The sequence below is a fragment of the Danio rerio genome, chromosome 7, assembly GCF_049306965.1.
Source record: "Danio rerio strain Tuebingen ecotype United States chromosome 7, GRCz12tu, whole genome shotgun sequence".
In the NCBI taxonomy this organism is placed as follows: Eukaryota; Metazoa; Chordata; class Actinopteri; order Cypriniformes; family Danionidae; genus Danio; species Danio rerio.
Genome location: NC_133182.1, coordinates 1644387 through 1665000, shown reverse-complemented (window position 1 = coordinate 1665000; position 20614 = coordinate 1644387). Strand labels below are relative to the sequence as shown.

The 20614-nt window shown below is 37.1% G+C and overlaps 3 protein-coding genes across 4 annotated transcripts in view; 2 read left to right on the top strand and 1 right to left on the bottom strand.

Moving 5' to 3' along the window:
- si:dkeyp-74b6.2 overlaps positions 1-630 on the bottom strand; it is a 13810-nt gene extending 13180 nt beyond the window's left edge. The window contains exon 1 of the mRNA XM_073907835.1: positions 462-630. The gene's annotated coding sequence lies outside the window, so the exon portion shown is untranslated. The remainder of the gene's footprint in view (positions 1-461) is intronic.
- Positions 1-20614, top strand: part of si:cabz01076231.1 — a 758238-nt gene that overhangs the window by 195964 nt on the left and 541660 nt on the right. The gene's annotated exons all lie outside the window — the stretch shown is intronic.
- The window catches only part of LOC141375234 (C-type lectin domain family 10 member A-like), a 146724-nt gene continuing 126122 nt past the window's right edge, over positions 13-20614 (top strand). Inside the window, exon 1 of one of the 2 annotated variants that reach the window (XM_073907830.1) lies at positions 13-299. The gene's annotated coding sequence lies outside the window, so the exon portion shown is untranslated. The remainder of the gene's footprint in view (positions 300-20614) is intronic. The other variant, XM_073907831.1, reaches the window with a different exon arrangement.

Below are 20614 nucleotides of genomic sequence, written 5' to 3'. Positions count from 1 at the left end.
CCAATCAGATTCAGCGCTGTGAGTGAATCGCTCCGCCCACTTTTTGGCGAGAGTTGGCTGTGACACACTCGACCAATAACGCTCGACACGACAGACTGGAGGAGTAGATCGATCGATCGGTGTATTGGGAAATGTTTGTGGAAGCTGACCGTATATTTTTACGCGTTATTTATTCATTTTATATATTTACTTTTACAATTTACTTGTCTTTAAGTCGATAATCTTGTAGGCCTGATATGGAACACCTGACCTGAGGTAACAACAAATCACTGATGAGGATTTAAACTCGACGGAAATCAGTAAGTTTTCAGCGGTTTTCTGTTCAAAATGTTGGGTTTTATTGAATATTTTTATTTTCAGTGTAATTTGAGGGCTATTTTGAGGTTGGATTTATCAAGCTCATAAATATTTGCTCAATCTTAAATGTAGAGAGACGTAAAGGCAAAGCTTACGTTACATACATTCTCGTCCGTTGGTAGGAATGACAGTTGACGTCGATCACATATAAAATATAACGTTACTATCGTACTTCAATAGCGTATAATACTATATTGTAGTGTTTACGTCACAACTCTGTCGATGGGCGACACGGTGGCGCAGTGGTTAGCACTGTGGCCTCGCAGCAAGAATGTCGCTGGTTCGATTCCCAGCTGGGCTAACGTTAGTTGGCGTTTCTGTGTGGAGTGGATGTTCATTCTGCTGTGGTGACCCCTGATGATTAAAAAGACCAAGTTAAGCTGAAGGAACATTAATAAATGAACTCTGTCAATGAACACTTTAGCATATTATAACTAACGTTATAATGAACTGATACACGTTAGAAAACTTTAGTTTTACTACAGTAGAAGATTGTGCTCTGTTGTAGTATAGTTGTAGAAGATACAGCTAATTGTTTATATTATAACAGCTGTTTTACCAGAGCAACTATTAACTATATTAGTTTTTCGTGTTAATGTTGTGAGAGAAAAGAGTAACTGAATGTCACAGTATTTCGAGTTTGTTTGTTGCTAAATAATCACTCATTATTTGTGTTTCTATGGCGTCATAATAGAGTAGTTCCTATCATACAGTTAAAGTCAGAATTATTTGCCCCCTTGTTATTTTTTCCCCAATTTCTGTTTAACGTAGAGTTGTTTTCCAACACATTTCTAATCATAATAATTTTAATAACTCATCTCTAATAACTGATTTATTTTCTCTTCTTCAAGACACTTCTATACAGCTTAAAGTGACATTTAAAGTCTTCACTAGGTTAATTAGGTTAACTAGGTAGGTTAGGGTAATTAGGCAAGTTATTATATAACGATGGTTTGTTCTGTAGACTATGGAAAAATAATATAGCTTATAATAAAGCTAATAATATTTACCTTAAAATGGCTTTAAAAAATAAAAACTGCTTTTCTTCTAGTCAAAATAAAACTATTAAGACTCTCTACAGAAAAAAATATTATCAGACATACTGTGAAAATGTCCTTGCTCTGTTGTCACATGGGAAATATTGGAAATAGAAAAAAAATTCAAAGGGGGCGAATTATTCTGACTTCAACTATATGCAATTCCAATCTGATGTGTTTATAAATATAAATATGAGTAAATTCATAAAAGCAAAGGCTAATTTTTTTAAAATGGATAACCCAAAAGGTTAAATGTACTCTACATGTACTCGCCTTCAGTTAACACACAAAGAAGATATTTTGAAAAATGTTAGGCGCTCTGTACTATTGCCTTCTATAGTAGGAAACATGACCATAGATTTCAATGACTACCAGTTTCCAACATTTTTTATTATATTGCATTTTATATTCAACAGAGGAAAGAAACTAGAAAAGAGTTAGAACAAGTGCAATACTTTTGCAATACCATATCAATTCTGGGGGGAAAAAAGACAGTATATTGTTGGAGCGTTGCTGTTTTGAGGAACTGAAATAGACTGCCTCATTGACCAACTAAAAGCTGCTCTAAAGTCCAGCCGAGCGTGTTAGATATGCGTCTATGCAGGTTACACACTGGTAAACACACACAGGATGATCAGCAACACACAAATTACAGATGAAAACAATTAAAGGATTAAATGATCCAGAAATTATTATTTTCTATTAGCAGTATTAAATGCATATTTATAGATTTGTCCACTATATGATTTGTCCAGCTGTGGGGTTTTGGAGACGTCTGCATCAGCATATGGGGCATAAGAACAGGACGTGTGTTTGGATATAACTCTGACCACACTTCATTATTACTGTTTATTTATTCCTTTGCTGGAGATTAGAACTGAATTTAGAAATAGTTTAGACACAAATCTCTGCTCTTAACAAAGGAGATTAAACGTGTGCTAATACAGGGGTTTTCAAACTGTGGGTCGTGACCCACTAGTGGGTCGCACAGTGAACAAAGGTGGGTCGCGCAACGTCACATAGCTGCAGCTATATTTACATTGCGGTGAATCAAAACCAGTACGATTGACGGCAATAACTCAAAAACCTCTTACCCTAAAAATATCTTAAGTGCGTCTCCTACAAAAAGACAAAGCTGGTTATGTTTCATTTACATTACATTTACATTTAGTCATTTAGCAGACGCTTTTATCCAAAGCGACTTACAAATGAGGACAAGGAAGCAATTTACACAACCACAGCTGTTTCACAGCTGTCTTTCTTTTCTATTCGCTTGACATTACGAGCCCTGCTCCGTTTGAGCCCTCGCAATCTGCATTTAGCCAGTAGAGCTTGCGCAGAGCGGAGCTCTCAGAAAGGGACCGTCGGAAAACTGCTTTTTTTTTCATTTTTTATTTTTTTTCGTCCTGCATGTTTTATTTTAAACACAACTAATTTTCTCTTAAATGAGCACAAACAGTTATTAAAGTAGTCGAATGCTTCATTATAGATCTGTGCATTCTTACATGAACACCTCTGTTATTAAACAATAGTATATCAAACTACAGTAACTTTAATCAACATGCAAATACAATCAAAAGTGAAGTAGATTTTATAGCTTTATTTAATTTCTGATAGGCCATTGATTTTAATAGGCTAAACCTTTTATTTTATTGTCAATATTTTCTAATGTTTGCTATGTGTTCTATCATTTGAAGCTATTTGTTGTCCCATATTTTAACATCTCAACGTTGACAGATTGCTAATCAATAATTAGCTATAGTGCTATCTGTTAGTTTTAACGTCAGCTAATGTTATGGAAGGGCATAGGTGTTATGGAAAATAGTAATAGTAATGTAACTACCCCCATCATTCCTTCCTCAAGCAAATGTGTAAATATTAGATCTATTCAGCAATAACGTTAATTGCTTTGGCATATTTATCTGACGTTGTCCCCGCTTGTAGTAGTCGATCAAAAAGCTATTTAGTGACTATACACTAGCAGTGGAATTTACTGCGATGTGACGGGGCTTGATCGTAATCAAGGGGCTTGATCAAAGGTTGATCATATTCTCTTCTGAAAGAAGAAATCTTTTTCAACCAAAAAATGATCACAGTTACAGCCAGCATCCCACAAAAAGCACTTCTAGCCTCATTTTGTGCATTTCAAATCGCAAAATCAAAAAAACCACACACCATATATTTTTGACTGCTTTGAATGGAACATTTTTTTTTTACCCTTTTTTCCATATTGAAATATTATGGTGGGTCTTGAGATTGAATTACTTGCCTAGGTGGGTCCCGGAATAAAAAAAGTTTGGGAATCCCTGGGCTAATGGATGTGTTCAGTGTAGTGAGTTTTCTCCGTTTCCTCACTCCACCAAAGTAAAGGAGTAAAGTAAAGGAGTAAAGTAAAGGAGTAAAGTAAAGAGGCTGAATGGAGGAGGCTCGTTCTTTATCTTCGAGCGTCAGATGTTCTGTTTTCTCGCTAGTGAAGCGTTCATTTTAATGTATACTTACAGCTCTGGGTTCACCTTTGAGCTGCTCCAGCCAATAGCAGAACAGCAACTACTGGTGAGGTGGGGCTAAAGCTAGTAAGACTCTATCTGATTGGTCATAATTGGATAGAAGCAATGCATAAAATAGATATTGTATGTCTGTGATATGTAAATTGTCTTTACTATTATTACGACAACAATAGTTTTGTAATAAATTCTTCAGTTTTACTGTAAATATATTTTGTTAAACTGTAAATCTAACTTAATAGTTAATATATATTTAACGACTGGTGAAAATAAGCATTAATTTAACACTTTGCAAGCAGGAGGATCTGTGTTACTTTTGACTACAGTGTTAGTGTTATTCTTCTCGAAGATATTTCCGTCTGGTTGTTGTCTCCATGTCAGTGTGATTTCCTGACCGGCCAGCATCTGCTGAATCTAAAGCACAAAAACTCCTTTTATATGAGCTCAGACGCATTGTTAGATTGAAATTCATTCTTCAGTTATTAATAGGAATCAAAAATAAGTATTATAAAATTTACCTCGTTTAGGACGGGTCCCGACAGTTTAGCATCATCAGCATTTGCACTAGATTTCACCTTCACGCGGACCACCTGCTGTACTCTCTTGACTGGAGGACACAAAAACACAAATAAAAACATAAATACACAATAAAAAATGGGACAAAGCCACTCATGGAATTGTACTAAAACCAAAGTTTAAATTAAACAATTTTAATATTTTCAAGAGTTTACCCTTAGCTGATGATTGATTATAAGGCATGTTTGGCATGCTGTCCCAGGAGAGAGCCCTGAGCTTAGGGCTGGGTGATTTTTGAGATTTTTTAGATTAATTAAAATTTACGTTTTGACGATGATTTAAATTTATATAAAATCGAGAATCTCGATTTTTAAAAAATATATACATTTATAACATTATAATGGCACCAATGCGCTTTGGTTCACTCTCTGAATGAAGCAGGAAGCACACCAGAAGCGCCTCTCGGCAACGCGCCGTGCAGCACCACGCAGCGCCATGGATTTTAGAATTCCAAACAGGTTTCTATACATACACCAGCGCCGCCCAGCCACGATTCAGGACGCAGTTCATATTTCAGCCGCGCCACAGAGCACCATCTGATTCGTTTCATGTTAAATATCATGTGAATGTGTGCGTTTGGTGTGTGATAGTTTAAACTGTCATGTGCGCGCCGTGTCGTGACGCTTCTGGTGTGCGACCTGCTTGACTGCCTGTTAAAGCGTGAAGTCATGTAGGATTTTACTTGTTGCATTAGTCTGAGTCACGTCTGTGTGGATTGTCAAGACATTACCTCCTCAAGTCGATAAACTCGATCTCAACTTGTGTGAAGGACGTAAAAACCTGCCATGTGAAAAACCGCACCCATCTTTTGGTTTGAACACGAGTAGAGGTGACCAGCAGCGGTAGCAGTGAAAATGAAAGTACCAGCCCCCATGACGTCATTTAGCGGACCTAGTTGAAAACCAGACAGATCAGGCAGCATAATACAGAGAGTGGAGCAAAGCGCATCAAATGATCGGTATTTAAAAGGGGGGAAAAAAAAATAGATGAAATATATTATTTTATATTAGACACACATCTGGTACTTGTATTTGCTCCTGCTATACGTCAACAACTTCACGTATTGGGTTAAATTATGCTTTACAGTTTCCATGTTCAGTCCTTTACTTCCACTGTATCTTTTTAAGAAAAAGGCAGCAGCTTTACAACCTGTCATTCAACCGTCAACCTGTCATTCAATCAGAAGACAAAGTTAAAGCCAATGAGCTGACAGACAATCTTTCATAGGCTCAGCAAAACTTGCAAAAAATACCTCTGTATTCCTGCAACTGCAATATTTACACACATATTTCTTATTCAAATCTTCTGCAGCGATATTTAACTCGTGAATTTGTTTTACATGTATTTACACTTTGACCAATTTATGTATGGCATGGCCATTAAAAATACAATGTTCCTTAACCAGATGGTTATTCAAGTTACTTATAAAGAGAATGTTACTTCAGTCATGTTGTTGTAATGTTTTGGGTTGACTAGTGACACACACAAAAAAAAAATAATCGAAAACGTGAATCGGTCAAACTTTATAAAAAACCTAGATTTTTTTTTTTTGCCAAATCGCCCAGCCCTACCTGAGCTCATAAGATCCTCGAGCCCGGAGCTCTCTCCCGCTTGCAAGGCGAGAGGGGAGTTTGAGCTCAGATAGATCTGGTGAACTCCCCTGCTGTAGTAGTGTCACCGACTCGGTCCCAGTCATTCCCCTCGCTGGCCAGCAGAGACCGCCATCCCCGGATTTCTAAGCATTACATCATCCACCTAGACTGATCGTGCACACACCTGAACTGAATCCAGTTAACGACCCACGCTCCCTTTATAAGCCATACTCAAACTCCAGTTCACTGCGAAGTCTTGTTTCAGCCTCGGCCAGCATTACTGAGCGTTATATCCTGCCTGATCTCCTGTGCATTACTCCAGGCCGTTTCTGACTCTGCTTTGCCTTCTGCCTGCCCACGACCCAAGCCTGATACACGGACTCTGATACTCGCTGCCTGCCCTCGACCCAAGGTGTTTCACGGACTCTGAATCACGCCGCCTGCCTCTGACCCATGCCTGGTAAATCACTCTGTGTCTGTCAGCCGCCAGCCCTACGACCTTTATTGCTGTTATTGTTGTATGTTCGCACCTTTGTGCGTATTGATTGTTTGAGTGAACGTGTGACTAATATATACTGCATATGGATCCCTCCGTGTCAGTCTCCACGTTACAAGTAGCCAATGAACAGATAGTGATCGCTCTTAAGAGACAACTACTCTCTAGGAGTATGTCTATGGTGCTGATTTAGATTAGTCAATTAACTTAATGTAGAAGTAGCTAAAACTCGCTCGTTCAGAGGTGGGGACCGGCGGACGTGCAGCAACTTTAGTACTAAGCAGTGATGTGATTTCATCGAGTGACCCCTGTAATTTGCTTAAATTCAAAGGTTTTTTTTTTTTTTTGAGGTGGGCGGGTCTCAGTGAGGTTCATTGTCATCATTGTGCACATGAAGGAGCATTAACTGCTTTATTCAGGATGTCATTCAGATTCAAGTATAATAATATTGTGTATCTTTTAATGTGCGCGTATGACGAAGCTGCAGACAATATGCAAGATAAAGACATCGCTTGGTTCGCATGTGCTGCTGTGCACGGTTTCCACACTCACATTTGCATGTCTTGAGCATGTGCACTCTATGTACATTAATAATAAAGCCAGGACACACACATTTATCCTCTGCAAGTCATCTGTCCTGATGTCCTCATTTATTTAGTTATACAGTCTAGCACCTGAAATTGTCATGAAATTGTTTAATTGATAATACCAATTTATACAAATATATTTTATAATTAATTAAACCTAATAAAAAGCAGGGACATTCGCCGAAGAAAAATGAAAGTGAAAGCGATTTTTAGCATGATATATTTTTCAGGTTGGAATGTTTAAGCATATTAGGCTTCTCAATTCTACTGGCCTTAAACAGTTTGAATTGTAGACTGACTAGTAGTTTATTTATCGAGTATAAAGAGCCGACTAAATTATAGGGAAAATTATATTCTTTAGACACTTTAGAACTAACCGAGTTAGTGGCGAGGTGTGGATCTGTCCCGACATTTAGGTACAATTATAAATCTATTAAACATTAATTAGGTAATTATAAAATTGCTAAACATTTAAACTGTTAATACAAAAAAGAAACTTAAATTGTGTGTCTAAGATTAAATATTTTTATAAAAATTTTTTTTTTTAGAATTTTTATTTCTATTATTTAGTATTTAAACACACAGATATATGAGTGAGGGTCTCGTCTTCCTTTTTTTTTGTCCTCGGCTGATCACATGGCTGAATAAGCTAAACACAAAACAAAAGTTTCCATCTGGAACGCATTCACAGGACTTCACACTTGTAAACACGCGCTCCAATGGGTTTGAGCGGCTCTCACCCCCACCCACACTCGTCAGCGATACCAAGCTAACCAATCACAGAGCTTGCGCCACATGTCGTTGTGACGTGTAGTTACATTTTTTGAGAGGTGTGCCATGGCAAGGGGTATGCATGCGTGACCACACATACGCTGTGCCGGACCATACATGTGTGCTTGATGCAGAAATATAAATCAGCCTTAACACTCTAACAAATTGTAAATGGATTTTTTTGTGAAAATGATAAAGAAAAAAAAAACATCGCCCAGCCCTAATGTTAGGTAATACATACATTTTCATCTCCCCAATAGAAAGAAAATCTCTGGTAGTTGATTTTAGACTCACCAGTGCTACAGAAGCTGTATAGAGCTGTCGTGCAAACGTAATCCTCAATGGCGCCAAAGCAGCTTGCAGCTATACAGTTTTCATTGGGTCTGTTCATACTGTTAACCGCTGATAGAACCTTGGGGATGAGGTTGGCATGATCCGACCACTTCCAGGGGTTTCTGATCAGCCCGATCCAAACAGCTGACATAGAGGTGCGCAGCTGGTTAGTGATCAGGTCATTGTCAGATTGGTTTCTGATGGTTGCCAGGTCTGTGTACATCGATCTGCAGTATGTCTGTGCATCCAGCCAGGTCTTATAGGTCTGTACCAGAATCATTTTTTGTGTTGCGTTTGTACTTTCTGGGAAAGAAAAGATGACAAATTAATTCTCTTTGGTAAAGCCACACTAAAAATGCTGGTTTGCAGTAGTGCTGTCAAGATGGCTGAATTTAGAGTTTAAACACTTAAACTAGGGCTGGGCGATTTGAGCAAAACATCATATCTGTATTTATAGGAGGAATGACGGTATACGATATATATCCGGTATTTTCCCATGAATGGTTAATTGAGAGTCAAAGCCTTTATAAAAACTTCATTAAACAGATTTTGAACAAAATATAATGCAAACACAGCTGTTCCCCTCCCTGTTATTATCATCATTATAATTATCATTCTTATATTGTTATTTGTTGAAAGAGTAGCTAACGGCATGATATTAAAATAGAAAAAGAAATGTTTGGTAGACTAATCGTTTAAACCACCAACCGTTTGTACACTAGGCACACTCAAATCAAATCACGTCCTCTAGTTACAGGGGCTGAAATAAATAAATCAATTGAACAGAATCAATAAATACAATAACTATAATATAATTGGAATTGAAATCAATATGCATTAACAGACCAGAAGGCAGAGCCTAATGTGTTATAACATAAATGTAAAGAAGAGACCATCGTGTAATAAATACTGAACTTATAATCAGCGAATATGAGGTGGTTTCGCTTTTGAAATTTGCCCCATTTTGTCGTTTTTAATTCTTGTGAACACATTTAGGTGCTGCTTGTCAATTTAACAAGGCTTCAGCGTTCGTTCTTGCTGTCAATTATGGAAGAAATGATGGATAAAAGGTTTTTAATAAACTCCTGTGACAGCTGCAGGCGATGTGGGACGTGCATGCACGCGAGGGGGAGTCAGATTTGTCCACAGAGTCTGATTTCGATACAACACCGGCACTGCATGTTCCTCCATGTCATGTCAGTGATGGGTCATTCTTGAACGATTCGTTCATTTTGAACAAATCTTTTGTATGACTCATGGAGTGAATCATTCATTTAAGCATGCGCACATTTGTGCAAGTGGAGCTCGTGTGCTCACGTGTGGCCTCAAACCATATCGATATGAACGATATTGGATAATCCTGCATCACATTGGGGAATCATATCGAAACAGGAAAAATGATTGTATCATTTGCTTTGCCCACAAGAGGGATAATAATAATCAAATAAAAACTGATCAAGCAATGCATCTTTTATTAAAACAGTTCAAAATTAGGGATGCTCAAAATAACCGATTAACCGTTAATTGAAAAGGTGCGTTCGTAACCGATTAATAATAACAGTTAAATGATTAAAAATGTTATTTTATATATTTTTTAAGGTTTGGTGGTGTAAGGAGCCGATCACAGAACGCACTTTTTGCGTTGAGAGGGGCATCTTTTGAATAATTTACTAATAACTGAGACTTTCATTTTTTAGCTTATAAAACATGTATTCAAATTAATGCAATATCATATGTAAACAACAAAATTGCTATACGCAGCACGCACACATCAACAAATGAGACGAGTGAAAGACGGAGGAAATAAGTCGTAATCTTATAATATAATCTTATAACCCACACGAACGCGTGGAGAACATGCAAACTGTCACCGACTCGGTCCCAGTCATTCCCCTCGCTGGCCAGCAGAGGTCACCATCCCCGGACTTCTAACCATTACGTCATCCATTTACACTGATAGCCTACACACCTGAAGCGCATCCAGATAATCACCCACGCTCACGCTTATAGGCAGCACACACGCACTCAGTCATTGCGAAGTCTTGTTCTGCCCCGGCTAACACTACTGAAAATTTCTCTACACTGGCTGCTTTCCTGTTGCTTACCTTGCCTTGTTCTCCGACCTCGTCCTGCCAGCCGCCTGCCTTGTACCTCAGCCTGATTACCGACTCTGATCCTAGCCGCCTTCCTTGAACTCTAGCCTGGACACCGACCTTGATATTCGCCGCCTGCCTCTGACCCATGCCTGAACATTCATACTGTGATTACCTGCCGTTGATCCTTCAACGTAACACTATTGTGTTTGATGTGAGTTCGCACACGCATTACATCTGTGTGCTTGTGTGTAATTAACTGTGTTTAATAAATTTACTGCAAATGGATCCCTCTGTGTCAGCCCCTTCGTTACACAAACTCCACACAGAAATGCCAACTGACCCAGCCGAGGCTCGAACCAGCGACTTTCTTGCTATATATATATATATATATATATATTCTCATTATTTTTAACACATCTATAGTTGTGCGGTAGGGTTGGGCGATGTCGATTAATTTGGCATCGTACAATGTCTTAATGTGAAGCATTGCAATGGATGATGGCATCGTCGTCATAGGCAGCGTTGAATTAATTGTGAATAATTAATTAATTCATAACAAATGAATTATTTGTAGCCTACCGTTTCAACTACCTGTCCCGCATGGTCTTTGTTTTACCCATAAACAAATCATAAATAAATAAAAATAAGTAGGGGTGTGAACCTACACTGGTCTCATGGTTCAGTTCGGTTACGATTATCATGCCATCAATTTGGTTCAATTCAATGTCTTGGTGCATCACAGTTCATTGACGATCTATTTGTTCGATACATAATTAGATTTTTTCTTCACAACACAAGATTTTTTTTTAAATCTATAAATATATTAATATTTATATAATATTTGTAATACAATTTTGTCCTTTAATACAAGCAGCCAGATATATGAACTGTGAGTCAGATGTATGTACCTTTAATTTGACCTGCTCAAAGAAAACACTCTTTCTGAATGTCTCAAACAAAAGTCTAATACATGCACGGAAGTCAACATGAGCATTTATAGCAAATAAACTCATGTCAATATTATCCCGCTTGCTTTTTGAGCACTGTCTTACACACCTATGATTGGTTATTGTCTTCACCCGCTCAACAGAAAGGGCTGTGCTTAGTGTAACAGGTATGAAAATTATAATTCGCTTTAAGTATAGAATTACACAAAATATGTATTTTATCTAATGTGTTAGTAAGTATACCTGAGGTGTTTGTTAATGTGTTAAGTTTCTAAGGGAGCTCACGCTGTTTAATTTCCTGTTTTGCGCCCGCCTCTTCCCTTTCTGCACTGACTACGCATGGGAGAGGTGGGTGTCTGCTAAGCTCCAATTAATCTTTAATCATCTTTACTTTATAAATAACTTTTAAAGCTAGTTTTCATGTTTAAATAATATTTATACCTTTATTTTTCACATATATTTCATTATTTTTGTGTCATCACTTAAATTGAGGTTTTGATTGACCTTAGCCTAACTGAAGCATGTGAATGCTAAATGCATTGCACTTTACTTTTAACAGAAAAGCTGTAAGGGCGAAGACACACTAAAAGCTGTGCTTTTTGATTTATTCTCAGGTATGTTTTGTCACTTTGTTAATATTGTTTGGAGTTTTGTTCTCTCTCTCTCCATCTCTCCCCTTTCTGCACTGACTACGCATGGGAGAGAAAAGCTGTAAGGGCGAAGACACACTGTAAAAGCTGTGCTTTTTGGTTTATTCTCAGTGAGTAAAGAGCCGTCACAACTGCAGATCTCCGACTGGTTATTGCTTAATAAAACAATGAAAACACAACGCAGAACCGGTTATATTAGCTTTAGAATTGAAAGCGATGTTTACTGATAGTGGGAAGAACATCCGCGGTTACAGTCTTTATGCGCATAATACGTAATTATCACAGGTAATCTGCAATAGACACAGTGGAGAAAACTCGCACCTCAGGCATGCTCATGTCTGAATCGCTTTGAAAGTATCGCTTTAACAGCCAAGAGGAGAGGAAAAGTTACCTCACAAACAGGCCAGCGGGTCAAATGTCCAAAGTGTGTAAGAGAGAGAGGCAAAGATGGATTTTTACAGCATTTATTCCTAGTAGTGTAATAGGCAGGGCTTGAAATGAACTTTTTTGCTTGGTAGCACGGGTGCTCCTCACTTTAAAAATGTAGGTGCATCAGCCAAAATTTAGTCGCACCCACCAATTATGAGCACCGTTACTACAAGTTTTATACAAACAGATTTATTGCATTTGAAATCAACAGTAATCAAACTAAGAAGCAAAAAAAAATCTATATATATGCATGCGTGAGGAAAATATGTCTCAACGAAATCCCGTTATCACAAGAAAATACATTTTTATAACATAACTGAGTGATCAAAAGATACACGGAGCGCTCACCGGCCCTGCACGCACTGCTGGATATGAATGAATCTGTTAAGGATATAACTGTGCTGTTCTCACGGGTGCTGTCTGATATTGCACTGATGCTTTTGACATATATTGTACCTTATATGCATACATCATGTTAATAGCAATACTGGTCTTCATGAGTAGCGATATTAATTTACTCAGTGTAAGCCTGTTTGTGATGGTGTACGTGGTGTTCAATTTGACATATAGCTGCCCCTTGCACAGTGGACAGCATATGGCGATTATATGAGGGATTAAACAGAAGCTCTCGTGCTATAATTCCATCCCACAGACTTTTCATAGCAGACTTGAAGCCAATGGAAGTCTTCTACTCTTGGAAAAGTGTAGATGGTGGATTAACATTCAGCACATGAACACTAGTAAGATGTGTCATTATTTGTAACTTTAGATGCCATGGTGTCTAAAACTAAATCTCAGTGTTATCTTCATTCTCATCTTCAGCGCTTTAGTTTTTCGCGGTAGTAGCTCTCTCTGTCATCCCAAGCCAGAAGGCGCTGAGTGATTGACAGCTGATATTAACCAATCATTCGCGTTCGATGCTAGAGCAGTGGTGGGCCAATAAGAAGAGCACGAAGGTGGTCAAGCATTACGGACTTGGCTTTGTTTACAGCAGCAAGTTGACATGACAACTGTTTTAAACCATTCCTGAGCGCTGCGTTTCGCGTTCCAAGTGCAGACAAAGAGCTTAGAGATGCATTCTGTGTGAATTTCTCCCGAATCCGCGCATGTGCTGAACATTTTGCAGTAAAAACTGTTCGCACACAACAATTTTATGCACTCGCATGAATGCTCCCAAAAATATTTTGAGGTTGCATTAAAATTTTGGGCACATATGCAACCAAAATGGTTGCAATTTCGAGCCCTGATAGGGACGTGTGGTGCTGCCGTAGGCCCTCGATAATGTCTCTAGGGCCCCCCTAAATGTATAGACCCTTAGAATCATCCTAACTTCCCCCCCCCCCCCCTAGCGGTGCCCCTGCTGGTAAGTGTGATGGTTGATGGGTCAGATGACATTAATCATGTGAGACACAAAAAATCACTGATGTATTCTGATATTCCTATGCGTAAAAAGTACAACTCTTAACGATGAAATTAAACGTAAGAGAAAGGAAAGGCGACTCCGACAGAGGGCGCACCGAGCCAACAAATCAGCTGGACGAACTCTCTGTGAACCCCTTGCTACTTCAGATGACCCTCTTGCTAGTAGTCGAACTCTGAATGAACTCCCAACTTGTACTTTTGCTGAACTCTCTACCGAGTTCACGCACCTGAATTTGAGTGCATAACTATATAGCACATTATAAATCAAGGCTTATATTAAAATGCCTAAATGTTGATTTATATGATACAATGTACTCTTGATGACTATATATCTGTCTTTTTACTGTTCAAGTGATTTAGCATGCTCCTTGAATGTATGATTTAAGTAGTCTGTGCACCTGTGTTTAGGGTTGATTTATGAATACTGTCACTGAGACACTGAGTATAAAAGCTGACATGTACTCTTCAGCTTTGCGCTTCCTGACTTCTGTTGATTGAGGTTGGTTGCCCTTTGTCTCTAACGAGAGGCAAAGTAAGGATTTCTTGTTTTCTGTTTGTCTTTTGTTTGTTCTACTTTTTCACTGGATTTTATTTTATTAATAAAAGTGTATTTTATTAATTTTCTTCACTGGAGTGGACACTGACTTCATTTTCCAGAACCCATCTAAGTTACCCAGTGTGGTAAAGTATGCTCTAATTTATTCTTTTGCAAAATACGTTCTTTAAAGACGATCCTTAAACTAAACTCTTGCTAAGAAATATAGCTAAGGGAGGATCCTGATCTTAACTTTGTTTAATTAGGGTGATTAAATAAAGGGAAATCAGCACATAAGACTAGTCTCCATAAGAACACAAGTCCGTTGTTGGTTATTGCTAGATTGGATATGGTTGCGGCCAGAAGTTAACGAGAATAATTTATATTATTTATTAAATTTCCGATTTATTGTATTTTTTTAACGTCTACCTCCACTCCAACCCTAAACCCAACCGTCACAGTACTGTAAAAATATGAAATATTGTTAAACATTGTCATAAAAAATGCTGGTGTAAATGCTGGTGTTAAGTTAATGACGACTACTTCGCCTTAGCAAACTGTGAGATAGGTAAACTAGGGATTGCCTGCCGGGTATTTTAAGTTGAGGTGCTGTTTGTTTTAAAATTAGTTTTTACTGTTGCACTGAATTCCAAATGTGAAGAATGTATGTTATTTATTACTGGATTGTTCAAGCTACCTCACAGATGTGCTGTGTTTGATAACGTAGTTGTTGAATGTTTAAATAAGGTGAATTAAATAAAACATAAGGAACACCCTGGATCTGTTTCTCTTCTTTATTCTTTTTTTAAATTTATTATAGAAGTATTGGATCGGGTTTCGATATCGGTAGATACTCAAAATCAAATGACTCTGATTCAAGGGCAAAATAACCAGATCGGGACATCCCTACTGCAGGCAGCCACTCTAACTGCTTAAAGCAAATGAGATTTTTGAGATTCACATTTGAAATTTTTGACATTTCTTTATAAGTTCGACTATTCAAAATGTGATTTTTATTTTTTATTTTTTTATTTTATTTTGACAGTCCTATCATGCAGCTGTAATGCATATATTGAACTAATGTGTCAGTAATAGGGGTGTAACGATTTGCATCGTGGCGTTATGACGATTGTTTTCTCTTATTAGTTGAGCTGTTTGCACGTGAGCTACGTTCCACCTGCTGTCGCACGTGAGTTCAGATTGCAGCAGCAGTAATGTTAGCAGACCAAGATGAGTGGAGCTGAAATAGAGGATGGCCCATCCTCTCAAAATCAGACGTCTGGCAACATTTCGGTTGTACAGTCATTGCTTTAGACTCGTCCGCTTTTTGACACGCATACTGGGTCAAACATCCTAAGTTTTAAAGTCTTCACAACCCTAATGGTGTTGAAAGAGTCACATACTGTATTTATAAGGTACAATTCACCCTAAAATATCATTCTGTCTTCATATAATGTTCCCGCCGCAAAATCACACATGACGTGAGCTGTTACTACAGAGGGCAGACTATGATAGACGCGTGTATGGCAAGCCGTTTTAGCATTTAAACCTTTGTTCTGACTATCCATAAATATATTTAGAGATATCTCTAATTATATTTTGACTAGTCATAATTATAATTCGAGATATCTGCAATTACAATTGTACTAGTACGAAATCAGATTGGAGATATCTGCAAATATATTATGACTAGTCATATTCCTCCATTGACTTCCATTGACAAATATTTGCAGATATCTCTAAATGAGTTTTGACTAGTCACAATTGTAATTAGAGATATCTCTAAATGAATTTAATAAAATATTAATTAAATACCTGGAAATGTGGATTTTTTTTTTGCACACACAAAAAACGCAAGTGACCAAGCAAAGCCTTAAGCTCTTACTGTTAAATTCAATTGAATAGAAAGCACCTTTTTTTTGCACCTTTACTTAAATTGTTTCTTAATTTTGTCTCTGTCATTTCAATAATATTTTTAAGAAGTTTTTAAATTGTTTTATTTTCCAGAGACAGGCCTGTTTAATTTATTTTCTTAAAGAAGGTTCAGTTTAACAAGTTGAAACAAAAGAAATACATAAAAAATAGTTCACTTGGTAAAATTTGCATTTCAGTTTAATTAAATTTTTTTATTTCAAATATCGTGATACATATCGAATCGTGAACATTATATCGTGATACACATCGTATCGTGAGCTGAGTGTATCGTTACACCCCTAATCAGTAAAGATTGTGTGAGTGTGTGTGTGTGTGTTTCTTACCATCCATACACACAAAGTATCTTAGCTCGCTGCAGTGGAAATTATACCAGCGTCCATCAAAGTATTGAGTGCCACAGTCTAGATGTTTGGTGTAGGTGTCTGGGTAAAATGTGAACCAGGCCGTGAACACTACACTCTCGTTGTTGTGAGTCCAGAGCCAGTACAAGACGTCGTCGTACAGGCCTATCCACGCAAGCCCATAATATCCCACTTCAAATGCTGTTTCCTGCAGAGTGGCCCAGTCTTCATCCGTTTGCACTGTGGCCAGGTCGAGGTGGTTCGCCCTGCAGTAATTCTGGGCTTGGTTCCACACCATCAACTTTGGGATGAAAATATATTCTTGAGGTTTACACAGAGTCAGGGGCAGCAGTCCTGCGCCAAGAAAACACACTCAACAATGTTATTCTGTTATAACAATGTTATACTAATGTCAACCTACATATTTAAAATGAGTTGAAACTAGGGCTGCATGATATTGAAAAAATCTGACAATATGATATTTAGTTTTTCTGCAATAAATATTTCGTTATAAATACAGTTTCACCAGAGGATTGAAAACTGCTATTGGGAAAGCATTATTCAGAATGATTGGGCTGAGTCTGTAGGGAAGTGAATCATGCATACTATAGCTACACTTCCATTCACCTATATAAGTGCATCTTGGCATTTCCATTAACCGATTTATTTATTTATTTTTTATTTATTGTAATGCGCATCTCCAAAATGCGCCTAAAGTGTAAGCGTAAGTAAGTGTAAGTAAAACATTTATGTGCATAACTGAGTAGGATAAACTTTTTATTCGATAAGATGCACATAAACTACAATGGAAAGACTTTTACTGAACAAATTCCAGTATGCACATTAAAAAGGTGATGTGATGTTGTTATAATGCTGCGTTCACACCAGACGCGGAACACGAGGATAAATCGTGCTATTTGCGCGTAAATTGCCGCGTGAACATTTGAGTTTACTCGCTTCATTCGCGCGTCAAATTCACTTCAGAACAGACGCGGATTCGCGTGATGGGCAGAGCTTCTGTCTGCCCGGTGACTCTAGCTTCATAGCTAAATGGCTAACATGGATTTAATGAAGAAAATAACAGTGTTAATGTGCTTTATGAAGACTGAAAAACAGTGTCGATACGTTTAGGGCCGTGTTTGAGTTCACTAGATTCTTTCAAAGGTGCAGCAGCTCTGTGAGCTCATAAACTCCTCCAGAAACTGAACCTGGATGATGGAGGCTTTCAGCGGTGCTTCTGACTGAGCCCAGCCCAGTTTGATGTACTGTTGTCGGTGTCGCCTGGAGGATTTTCCCCGGGAAACCATCAACAGGTTCTACGTCACAATCACGCCCCCACAAGAGCAAGCTTCTGATTGGTTAACTCGGCGCCAATGTTTGCTGAAGTTCAGATTTTCGAACTTGAGTGATTCGTGCGAAACGCGTGTCAAACGCGCAAAACGTTCAATTCGCTCCATGCCATTCTCATGTATCGCTTAACATGCAAATCACTTGCGCTTGACGCGCGTTCCGCGTCTGGTGTGAACGCAGCATAAGATATATATATATATATATATATATAATTTAAAATTTTGTTTTTTTATTTATGTATATATATATTAGGGCTGCTCAATTATGGGAAAAATCATAATCACGATTATTTTGGTCATAATTGTAATCACGATTATTCAAAACGATTATCAGTTGAAGTCAAAAATCTTCCTGTGAATTTATTTTTATATATAAATATTTCCCAAATTATGTTTTACAGAGGTTTTTTTTTACAGTATTTCCTAAAAATTTTTCTTCTTCTGGAGAAAGGCATATTTGTTTTATTTCAGCTAGAATAAAAGCAGGTTTGAATATTTTGAAATCTATAATAGCTCAATATTATTAGCCCCTTTAAGTAATATATATGTTTGATTGTGTGCAGAAGAAACTACTGTTATATTTACCCAAATTAAGCCTTTAATGTCACTGAATACTAGTATCTTGAAGAATATCTAGTAAAATATAATGTGCTGTCATCATGGCAAAGATAAAAGTAATCAGTTTTCAGAAATGAGTTATTAAATCTGTTGTTTAAACTGTGCTTTAAGCATCTTCACTGTATTTTTGATTTTATTATTGATTAATGATAAAAACAGTCGGCAGCAGCAGGAATATCGCACGCTGTCTGTTTAAGAATAGTGTGGCTCTGATATTGTTCCTCTTTCATGTGTCTTTTGTTTTTCAACTTGTTTGTTTATTACACAAATGGCGGTTAATATGAATAATCATTAAACACCGCGCTCTGACACAAATGTGCATGTATTTGACCATTAAAGCGCTCACATTAAGATCACGTTAGATGTGTGTGTGCTCTGCTGTCCGAGGCTGAGCACGGCGCTTGCGCAAACACACACACATGCTACCTGTCCGAGGGCAGACACGGCACGCACACACACATCAGCACGTGCTCTTTTGCGCTTTTAAAATTATGAATGATGCGCATCCCGTGCTGCAAAAGTTACATTACAGCACATGCTTTTAGTCATTTTCACTTAAACTGAGCTTTGCAGAGGCAAAGAGTTGTCACACTTGTACAACTGGAAAGGGGGCGGTACGTGATGGAATAATCGTTTATCTCGATTAATGGTTTTTCATAATCGTTAAAAGCCAAAATCGAAATCGGATTTTCGATTAATTGCACACCACTAATATATATATAACATAATATTTTACCTGAAAGAAATAGGAGAGTGAGACAAGATTGGTCCATTGTTTATTTCCAGTGTTTTTGTCACTGTAAAAAAAACATTTAAAAATACAAAAATATTAATAATAATAATATATAGTGTGTGTGTGTGTGTATATATATATATATATATATATATATATATATATATATATATATATATATATATATATTTTTTTTTTTTTTTTTTTTTTTCATTTTAATTCATTTAAATTTTTCATTTTAATCAGTGTTTAACATTCATGAAAATTTAGCAAAATAATGCAGTAAAACCTTAAGAAATCTTATAAAAAAATCATAAAAATAGATTATTGACAAAACATTTATAAAATCATAGTTTTGCAGACTGAAATATAATGTCGGCTGAGAAAATGTCTAATCAGGCATTTATGAAAGTAAAGAATAATTAAAAGACTCTGATCAAATAAACCTGATCAAATATTGGATGAAATATTGGCCTACCTGCAGTGATGGCGAGTTATCCTGAGGCTTTTCTCACTCTCTTCTTCTTTCAGTGCTTTATTGATGATGGTAAGAAGCTCAGATATGCAAATGACTGTTGAATAATTTGAGGCTCCTCCTCCAGGAAGACCATATTAGGAATAATAATGATAATTTGATGAAACAACATTTTAAGTGATAAATCACAGGTAAATATCTGTTTGTGTCGTCATTTCATGTGTATATTAATTAATGTCATACTGTTTGTAATCTGTAATTTAGCACAGTTTTGTAGTAATCTTTTTGAGAGCTTGATTCTGAATCATCTTCAATGTTCTGCTGAAGAAAGAAGTACATCTTCAATATCCCGAGGGGGAGTATGAACAGGAAACTTTCACTTTTGGGTGAACTATCCCTTTAAATATGCAAAACATTAATCACAACATGTTCCTGGTTAGTTTTAGGTCACCTTTATTTGTTTAAACCCCTCATGTTTTTGTGATTAGTAAAGTATGTTTTCAGAGCATGCAAAATCAAAGTTATCTTGAACTTTTGGGCAGTTATTTACCTATGCAAAGACGTGTGTGTGTGAGTGTGTGTGTGCGCCTGACCTTCTCCTTCACATCTAAAGGACAGACACATTAATATAATAAGCAATTTTAGGACAGAGATATTTAAATTTATAGTTCGCCATGTTTTTGCTATAAAGTTTTGTTTTGTTTCGATCTCAACCTAATTGTAAAGCACAATTAAAAAACATCATATAGTTAAACAATATGCTGTACAATACTCTAAATACAAACTTAATAATAATAATATCATTATATAACAACAAATTAAGATGAATGT